Source organism: Cebus imitator, unplaced genomic scaffold, assembly GCF_001604975.1.
Source record: "Cebus imitator isolate Cc_AM_T3 unplaced genomic scaffold, Cebus_imitator-1.0 Scaffold398, whole genome shotgun sequence".
In the NCBI taxonomy this organism is placed as follows: domain Eukaryota; kingdom Metazoa; phylum Chordata; class Mammalia; order Primates; family Cebidae; genus Cebus; species Cebus imitator.
In genome coordinates this window covers 998945-1009368 of record NW_016107713.1, presented here as the reverse complement: position 1 = coordinate 1009368, position 10424 = coordinate 998945, and the positions used below count along the sequence as shown (strand labels likewise).

Sequence of the window (10424 nt, the reverse complement as noted above, 5' to 3'; positions counted from 1 at the left end):
CACGCGCCACCATGCCCAGCTAATGTTTTGTATTTTTAGTAGAGACGGGGTTTCACCGTGTTGACCAGGATGGTCTCAATCTCTTGACCTCGCGATCCACCCGTCTCAGCCTCCAAAGTGCTGGGATTGCAGGCGTGAGCCACCGTGCCCGGCCCCAAGCAGGCATTCTTAACACAGAGAAGCAGAGGACCACAGAAACAAACAAACCTTCCCCAGTTTCACAAGCTGGCCACAGACATCTTCATCAATTTATTCACAAATACAGATTTTGCATTAAAGATTTTATGTGTGTGTCCTATAGGGCTTGGTAGGCATTCTGTTTAGTAATAGTATTGCCACGAATTTATATGCTTTAGGTCAATGAACATTGAACAATGAATATTTTCCTTCCACTGCAAACCAAATTATAGACCCTTAATTCCTAAAAGATGCATGACTTGAAATACCATTGTGTTCCAGTATAATCAGTGGGCACCTAAAATGTCTTTCAATTGAGTTCCTTATTTCAGATCTGAGAACTGCAATCCAGGCAGAAAGGATACAAAAAGAATGTAATACAACTCAAAGCAAAATTCACATAACTTATAACACCTAAACACCTGAAAAAGAACTGGAATAAATAGATTTGTCTTCACTAATTAGCAATTCCCAAGCTAGGGGAGATGTGAGCATGCCGGACTATAAGGTGGAAACTGAAACCAACTAAAAAACAATGAAACAATCCAGCTCCATAAAAATCTAAAGAAAAGAACTGTAAAAATTGTGAAAACGGCTCTTCATCAGGCATTGAGCTTTTTCAGCCACACTTGCAAACACAGTTATAGCAATTTTACCAGTAGTTGTGTGCAAATTTGAATACGAATTATATATATATATATATAAAATACAGTGTTATTAAAAATTAAATGTATGTCTCTAAAATATGTTAACTAAAAGATGCTTTTTACTTCAGTAAAACAGTGAAACTGATTTCACTGACTTATAACTCAAAGAAGTTTTGTTTTTTGCTTTTTAATTTAGACTTCTAATTGAAATTGACACCTAGGATACAATCAAACTTTTTCATGAAGATGGAAGAAAAAATGTATTCTACTAAGAGAAAAAAAAAAAGCATAATAAACCCAGACTCAAATTTAATCCTTGATATTAGAGCAACTTCCATGATTTCCTTAAGATAATGATAAAAATGTAAAGCAGTTTGTCTGAAATTATGTCTTCTTTCCCAATTTTGCCATTGTTCTAAAACAGAATTTGTAAAAGACTGTTTGTAAGAATGTGGGAAAGACCAGAAAATGGGGGAAAACGCATTCATGTATATATTTATATTAATAAATGTATTATTTTGATATAATGTTGTGTTGCTAGACTAAAAATATCTATGTCTTCTAAATGCCAAAATACTCAAAATTCACCATTTTATTTTCAGTATTTTGCAAGTTAATATACCATGATCTTAGAGCTTGAAAATATTCCTAACACATTGAAGGATGTATGACTTAGTCATAATTCTAAAATATGGTGGTTATAACAAAGTTACAAAGTATGATAATTTATGAAATGTTACCTGTTTATGAATTGTGAGACAGATTAATATTGAGTATTTTAGCTCAATTCATAAATATAATTTGAATACATAACACATTTCAGATTATTCTAGAAATGACAATGTCAACGAATATGACTAGCACACATTTTCTGCCACTGAAGACTTCACGAAGTAAAGGAAGCTCATCAGAACCACCAAGTCCAACTGTTCCTTGGAAGTAATAAAAATATACAAGAATAGTGAGTCATTCATTCATTTTCGATTAAGGTATAATAGACAAATAAAAAATATATATATTCACCGTGTACACTATGATGTTTTGATATGTATGCATTGTGCAATGGTTAAATATATCTAATTAACATAAACCTCAGCACATCCTTCTTTTTTGTGGTAAGAACATTTAAGACCTACTCTCTTAGCAATTTCCAAGTATATAATACATTATTATTAACTATAATCACAATGCCAAACTTATTTATCCTGTGTAACTGAAACCTTGTGCCCTTTGACAAACATCTCCCCTGACTCTGAAAATTCAGTCTTTAAGATTGTGGCCTATTGGTAAATACTTAAATAAGAAGTGATATTTGAGCAGATCATTGTAAAATGAGAAGAAACTCCACAGACAGAGAGGTCAAAGGATATTTCATTTTATCTCATTGCCGACATATCCATGTATTTTCTCTCCATTCTTCAAATATTATCTAAATCATTTAAAAATTTTCTATTCATCAGGTTTTGTTTGAAAGATCATTTTCTGAGTGAGATCATGCATGAAACAACAATAGTAAAGAGTGTTTTCTTGTTACTGAGCTTGAGTATCTTAACTTTTTTTTTTTTTAAGTTCTGGGATACATGTGCAGAATGCGCATGTTTGTTACATAAGTGTAGATGTGCCAGGGTGGTTTGCTGCACCTATCAACCTGTCATCTAGGTTTTAAGCCCTGCATTCATTAGTTATTTGTGGTCATGCTCTCCCTTCCTTTACCCCCTACCCCCGACAGGCCCCAGTTCCCCTTCCTGTGTCCATGTGTTCTCATTGTTAAGCTCCCACTTAGGAGTGAGAGCGTGTGGTGTTAGGTTTTTTGTTCCTCTGTTAATTTGCTGAGAATGATAGCTTCTAGCGTCATCCATATCCCGACAAAGGACATGAGTATTCAACTTTAGTCAAGATATTTAAGCAGTTCTTACTTATTTCCATAATGTTTTATTTGGTCCACGTATAGTTTTATTTTACGTTTTTATTTATTCCTAATTGTTACATCTTTTGTTTTGCTGACTTTTATCTAGTAATTTTTAAAATAGGGTCCTTATTTCAACTCAACTACTTAAACATTGTGACATGTTAGTTTTAAAAAGATGAGTTACATTAATATAAAAATAGACTTTTAAATTTATTTTCCTTATATTACTTTCCTAGTATTTTTTCTCAGTTCATATTTATTGTATCTTCAGGTTACAAATTTCATAATAAAAAATAAACTTGTCTTTCCAGATTGTTTAGACTTAAACATTCTATTTTGGAGTTATAATTACAACAGTTATTTATATCCACTAACATCCTATCCCTCCCCACATAAGTTAGAGCTTTCATACATTTATGTTAGTTTTCCTGTTGAATAGCCTTCCTTAGTTCATATTTTGTTCATCTCTTTGTGGTACAAAATAATTCTTTCAGAAATTTTTAAAGGAAAATACATTAGGGTTTATTCTTTTGAAGTGATACATGGCTCTGGTTGTTTTCTACACATATGAACAATATGTGTGCTAAGAATAACATTTTTGAATCACAATCATTTTTCTACAAAATCTCTATTGGCTTTGCTTCACTGTCCTCCTGCATTTATTGTTGCATAGAAAATAAGTGAAACCCCATATACTCCTTAGAGAAAAGACACTAACAAAATTTAACAATAAAGTAAATGAAAAGCTGACTGATAAACATTTGTCAAAGCAGAACTACCTCTTGCTTTGGGAAGGGGAAGGGCAACAGTATTCATCTTTTGCCAAACTTGGAATATTTCTGTTGAAAGGTTATACAAGCATTTTAGGAAACAACTTGGCAATATTAAGATTAAAATGTCCATACTTACAATCCTTCAATTTCATTTCTAAATATATAAGCCCAGAGAAATTCTCACAAAACGTTTAAGTCTTCACTGCATTTCCAAAAGTAAAAATAAAAATGGATCTTTAAATTATGCATTAATCCATATGATCAGAGTAGTGTAAAACTACACGAGTAACCAAAAGATATATACACTTATTGACATGTATAGAAGTTGGAAATATAATGCTGAGATATCAAAACCAAATTGAAGAATTGTTATATATGTTAAATATTTGCAAAATATTAAAAAACACACAAACCATATTTTTTTAGTTTTATTTTTATCAATATTGTACATGCACGTAAGAATCACATAATTCTATAAGGTTTCTGAGATAGTGATTCATTGTCCCTACTTTTGAATCAAATGTCCAAAATCAACAATTTCAACCATTTTTGCTGGATATCTGGGCCTATAACACTATACCTCTAAATACTATGTATATATGTTAGCATGTCTATTTCTTAAAGTTTTATGTATCTGTTGAATTTACAATAATAAAGATAAGAACTTGATTTTCTTTCATCATTTCCCTCTTCAACCCATCTTTCCATCACTCTTACTTATCGAAAGTTTTATTGCATCTACATTAACTATTCACATTATTATTACCATGTGAATGCTATTGACAGGTGAGTCAAGACATAGCTTACGATTGCTTGTCATTTCCTGAAAACATATTTTTTCCTGAATAATTGTCTGGGTCTTTCTAGTTATCACTTAAATAACCCCAAATTAACTGCCAATTACCTTAAATGCTTCTCCTTGCATTAATATTTATCAGGCATTCCATCAAGTTTATCTTTTTATAGAACTAACTCCAACAGCCTCTGATCTGTCCAGTTAGGACTGGTTGGTTGGACTCCATGCCTGAGCTACCGATCTCATCTTGGGATCATCCTTGACCATATTCTCAGAATTCTGTTATTTTGTTGTTATTTCTTGATTTACACTCATGTTTTGACACAGCATATCCACCAGTACCTTCCTAAAAAAAGGTTGAATAAGTAGTACTAAGAATATAAATGAATTCAATCCTCATACATGTTGATAATTCAGCTGGATGAAAGAGTCAGGATTGAAACTATTTTTTCTTCTACATTTTGAAGACATTGCTCCATTGTGGTCTATTTTCCAGACCTGCTATAAAATGATACTGATTCTGACTCTTTCCTCACTTATTGCTTTATTTTATTATGTTTTTCTCTCTCTTTACAGAAGCTAATAGCATCTTCTTTTTCATTATTGCTCTGAAATATCATGTCCATGTGCCTTTGCACAAGTTTATTTTTATCCATTTTCCTGAACACTTAGTGTGGGGTATTGGCTTTCAATATGCAAGCTTGTGCCCTTCATCTTTAGATGTTTTATTTCAATTATTTGATAATTTTATTTCTTTCATTTCTGGAATTGTTATGTTAGAAAAATAATACTTTGAATATTTTGGCCTTTTAACAAGTCTTCTGAATTTCTTAAATTCCTTGGTTGTTTCCCCAGGTTTTTGCCTCCTTGTTTTCTTTTCTAAAAGTACAATTAATTATTTTATTGCATTTTTCACTTCAATCATATATATTTAATTTTCAGAAGCCCTTTTCTTGTACTCTTCCATATTTTATCCCTATCTCATGACTTCAAAGCTGAGTAGGCAAGAAGGGTGGCAATTCTGGAGTGCAGTGCACAAAGGCCCTATGTGGTAGAGACATACTTTTTAAGATGTCCACTATAATCTCACCTTCTGATATTTACAACCTTGTTTCATCCCCACTCCTGAGTGTGGGCTGACCCAATGCCTTGCTGCTAATGAATTGAAGTTGGGCCTTGAGATGACCACAGTTCCATCCAACACCTTAATTTCAGCCTATGAGAAACCTTGAACCACAGAACCCAGCTATGCTGAATCCAGTTTCCAGATTTACAGAAACCGTGAATGATAAAGGTAGTTTTTAGCAAATAAATGTTGGGATAATTTATTTTACAGCAACAGGCAATTAATATAGCATATGATATTTAGGAGGCTGTTCTTATCTTCATCCTGCCTGATATAAACTAGAACAGAGCTTTCTGTATTACATTTCTTATGGAATAAAACTGCAGATTCGAATGGAGTAAGGAAGTGGGCAATCTACTTGTTTAAGTGACCAGATTAGTAAACAGAATTTGGAAAAAGGATACATTTAAAAACACACTTTCAACAAAACTCTGTTTTCATTCCATTATCCAACTATCAGAGTTATCTAATACAACACATTTCAGAGGTTTCTCGAGGCAAAAGTTAGGTTGCTATTGAGTTTTTCTACCTGTTATTTAGGATTTAACTTTCTCGGTCTATTAGATTACTCACCACTCATTCATTTGCTGTTCAGCTTCCAAAATATTTTTACATTTTCTCTTTTCCTGTTCTCTTGCTCTTTGTAATGTTGAATGTGTTTGTTTAAAAAAATATATATATATATATAAATTTTTTTTTTTTTTTTTTTTTTTGAGGCTGAATCTTGCTCTTTCGCCAGGTTGGAGTGCAGTGGTGTAAACTCAGCTCACTGCACCCTCTGCCTCCTGGGTGCAAGTGATTTTTCTGCCTCAGCCTCCCGAGTAGCTCTTGTTAATAACTTTAGTAAATTTCCAGGGGACTTCTAAAATGGATATAATGCAAAAATTAATCAGTACATTTTAATGATTTTAAACAAAAATAAATTTAGTACTTATTCATATGGCATAAAGGATATACACTGATGTTTTCGTATTGTTCTTTGAAAATGTTTTGTTTTAATATTTTATTGTCAAACTTACGTTTCAAAAATCTGATTAAAATATCTGCTCTATGTTGTAAGCTTCTTGGATTTTCATAGTATAATATTACTGCATGATAATAAACTGAGAGCCATGAAAAAAAATCTAAAAGGGGATAAGAGGATTTCAAGTAAAACTCATAATATGAAATAATTAAGATGGTTGATTTTTACTTTGCAAGTGCTTTTTCTTTTTTTTCCATAAAATAAACATTTTGCACGCAAATATATTTGCCCACAGTATGCTTGTACAAACCAAGTCACAATCCTATGCCCACATGTGTGATTATGTGATGATGTTTAAAAAGAGATCTGTTTCCATTTTCTTTAGACCAGCTACCTGACATTTCAAAAGATAAGAAGTACTGCTCGGCTTGAATGAACTCAAAAATATCTCTGCAAATGCATTTGAACACATCTTTTGAAATGTCAGTTTGGGACCAAGTGATATGAGTTACTCATTCAGATACTGGAGTATGAGTGTTAGGAGTGTGGAACAATTTTTAAAGAGATAGAATAAGATTGATGAATATATTTTTAATAAATCAATGAGGTAAAGGTTGTGTGGCTAATAGTTTATTAAGATAATTATTTCCCTACTCTTAGGATGCGTAAAGTTTAAATACAGAAATATGTTACATCGTTTATATACAAGGACATTCATTTGATATTTGAATTATCCTCTTATTTTATTTATGTAATATTCCACTAGCCATTTCATTTTACTTTTTTGTGTATGTTGAATATTTTTGTGTGTTCTAATATTTTCTTTTTAAGGAGATTTATTATATTATTGGATCCAATTCATCCTGTTCTTGTTGAATAAATTGAGGGTGCAATGGGCATGGCTATAACCACATATCATTAAAAATTGATGATGAAAATTGACTTCCCATACAGCCTAACAGTTGCACTCTTGAGCATTTATGTCACAGATATGAAGACTTATTTTCACAAAGAAACTTGTACACAAATGTTAATAGCAGTTTTATTTGTAAGAGCCTAAATCTGGACACTACCCAAATGTCCTTCAATGAGTAAATGGTTAAACAAGCTGTGGTGTATTCATTCTATGGAATACTAATTAGCAATAAAAAAGAATAAGCTATTGTTGAATTACAAATAACTTGGATGAAGCTCACAAAAATTATACTGAATAAAAAAGCCAATTTCCAAAGGATGCAAACTACATCATTCAATTTATGTAACATTTGTGAAATAGCATAGCAATATAAATGAAAACTGGTTAGTGATCTCTAGGTGCGAGGGATAGCGGGCAGTAGACGTATAGATAACATAAGGGAATGTTGCAGTAATAATTGGGTATCCTGATTTTCCTGGGGGTTACACAAGGCTACCCAAGAAATAAAATTACATAGATTTAAATATACACATACACATACACATACACACTCACAAATAAGTACATTTATAATATTTGAAATCTGAATATGTTCCATAAAATGTACCAATGTCCATTTCTTGGTTTTGATTTTTTATTATAAGTGTGTATTATAACATTGAAGGAGGTTTGAGAAAGTGTACATGGGACTTCTTTACACATTTCTTTGCAACATCCAGCCAGTCTATAATTATCTGAAAATAAAATGTTTACAAAAAAAAAATCACTTGATGTAAAATAATTTTGACAGGCAAAGTATTAAGAGAAAATGCAATATTGCAAAAGTTTCCTTTGTGGAATCTCATTATGTTTTGAGGTTACTAATGTTTACATCTTCTCATATCCCATTGGGGGCCTACCAAAGCTGTTGTCCTTAGACTTGCTTGCTGTGAATGTCAGCAGGAATGCTTCGTGTACACGCCTATGAATAAGGATTCAAAGTGTTTTTTTTTTTTTTTCTTTTTTTAAATACTGAAGTGAGTATTTCTATTCTGCCCTTTTGCTCTTTTTATTTTTTGTAAACATAAAATAAAATTTGATGTTACAATGCAAATAATACTAGGAATATGTTTTATTAAGCTAAAAAAGAGGAAGACTTTTTTCCCTAGGTTTTTTTTTTTCTGGAAAATTTATTCAATGTTTAAATATGTATTTATAAAATAAATCATATACAATCATTTTCATACTTTATTAATTTTCATCTAATAACCAAGTTCAGAATTAACATAAGAACTATCAATGGATTTCAAACTATGACTTTGGTTTGTGATTTATGACTCATGTTTAAGCATTTTATTTAGTCCTGTACTTCTCCTTCAGTGGTCATCAGCACTGATGATTCAATACATTTGTAATTATCAAATATAAAGGACTGATAGTGTCTTTGATGGAATCAACCAGTTTTACTACAAACCATCATATACATTTTTATATTTGCCTCATGTCCTTTTATCACTTTACAAAAATTAGGTATTTCTACTATCCATATAATTTTCTGTGTTTTTATATAATTTTATAAATTTAATAAGGAGGGAATGAAGGAAAAAGTGTTATTTCAGAGGCCAGTTCCATTTTTGGTCAGTGTGGACAAGGAAAGTTTCTTATGAATTTTTTGAATTATTATTGTTGAGGATCTGTGGGCAGAGCCTCCGTGAGAGAGATTGGGCAATGTATTAGTCTATTTTAACGCTGCTAATAAAAACACACCCGAAACTGGGAAGAAAAAGACGTTTAATGGACTCATAGTTCCACATGGCTGGGGAGGCCTCAAAATCATGATGGAAGGCAAGGAGGAGCAAGTCACATCATACATGAATGGTGGAAGGCAAACAGCAGAGTGAGCTTATGCAGGGGAACTCCTCTTTATAAAAGCATCATCTCTCATGGGACTTATTCAGGCAGAGAAGGGTTTAACTGAAAATGCTTTTGGAAATATTCTTCTTGGTTGAGAAGATAAGAGTTTAGGTGCTTGAGGAAAAGGAAGATACAAAACGGTTTTCAAAGAGAAAAAATCCAGGAATGTGGACATCAGAAAAGCATTTGTTAAAAAAAATTATCTATGATATTTACTGTAATTAGTCTGTTTTCATGCTGCTAATAAATACCCGAGACTGGGTAATTCATAAAAGAAAGAGGTTTAATTGACTCACAGTTCCACATGGCTTGGGAAGGCCTCATAATCATGGTGGAAGGCAAATGAAGAGCAAAGTCAGTTCTTACATGGTGACAGGAAGGCAAGAGAGCTTTTGCAGGGAAACTCCCATTTATAAAACCATCAGATCTCATGAGACTTATTCACTAACACAGGAACAGTATAAGAGAAATTGCCCCTATAATTCAATTATCTCTATCTGGCTCTGCTGTTGACATGTGGAAATTATTAATACAATTCAAGGTGAGATTTGGGTGGAAACACAGAAAAATCATATTGTTCCACCCTTGGCCACTCCCAAATCTTATCCTCACATTTCAAAACCAATCATGTCTTCCCAACACTCCCCAAAAGTTTTAACTCATTTCAACATTAAGTCAAAAGTCCACAGTCCAAAGTCTCATCTGAGACAAGGCAAGTCTCTTTCGCCTATGAGCCTGTAGAGTGAATATGAAGTTAGTTAATTCCTAGATACAATGGGGGTACAGGCATTTGGTAAATATATCTATTCCAAATGGGAGAAACTGATAAGAATGAAGGAGCATCATGCTCCATGCAAGTCCAAAATTCAGTGGGGTAGTCAAATCTTAAAGCCCCAAAATAATATACTTTGACTCCAAGTCTTATATCCAGATCACACTGATGCAAAAGGTAGATTCCCATGGTCTTTGGCAGCTCCACCCCTATGGCTTTGCAGGATACAGCCCCTCTACTGGCTGCTTTAACAGGTTGGCACTGAGTGTCTACAGCTTTTCCAAGAAAAAGGTGCAAGCTGTCAATATACCTACGATTGTGGGATTTGGAGGACTGTGACCCTCTTCTCACAATTCCACTAGGCAGTGTCCCAGTGGGGGTTGTGTGTGGGGATTCACATGCCACATTTCCCTTCTGCACTGCCCTAGCAGAGGTTCTCCATGAGGGCTTT

At 32.9% G+C, this 10424-nt stretch overlaps 1 long non-coding RNA gene across 1 annotated transcript; it reads right to left on the bottom strand.

Annotated features, from left to right (window-relative positions):
* Nucleotides 1-5384: 5384 nt before the first annotated feature.
* On the bottom strand, nucleotides 5385-9943 carry LOC119468229. The gene is made up of 3 exons (XR_005196875.1): nucleotides 9814-9943; nucleotides 8445-8452; nucleotides 5385-5395 (listed from the first exon to the last, which is right to left on the bottom strand). It is a non-coding gene; the product is annotated as an uncharacterized LOC119468229 (long non-coding RNA).
* Between the last annotated feature and the right edge of the window lie 481 nt (nucleotides 9944-10424).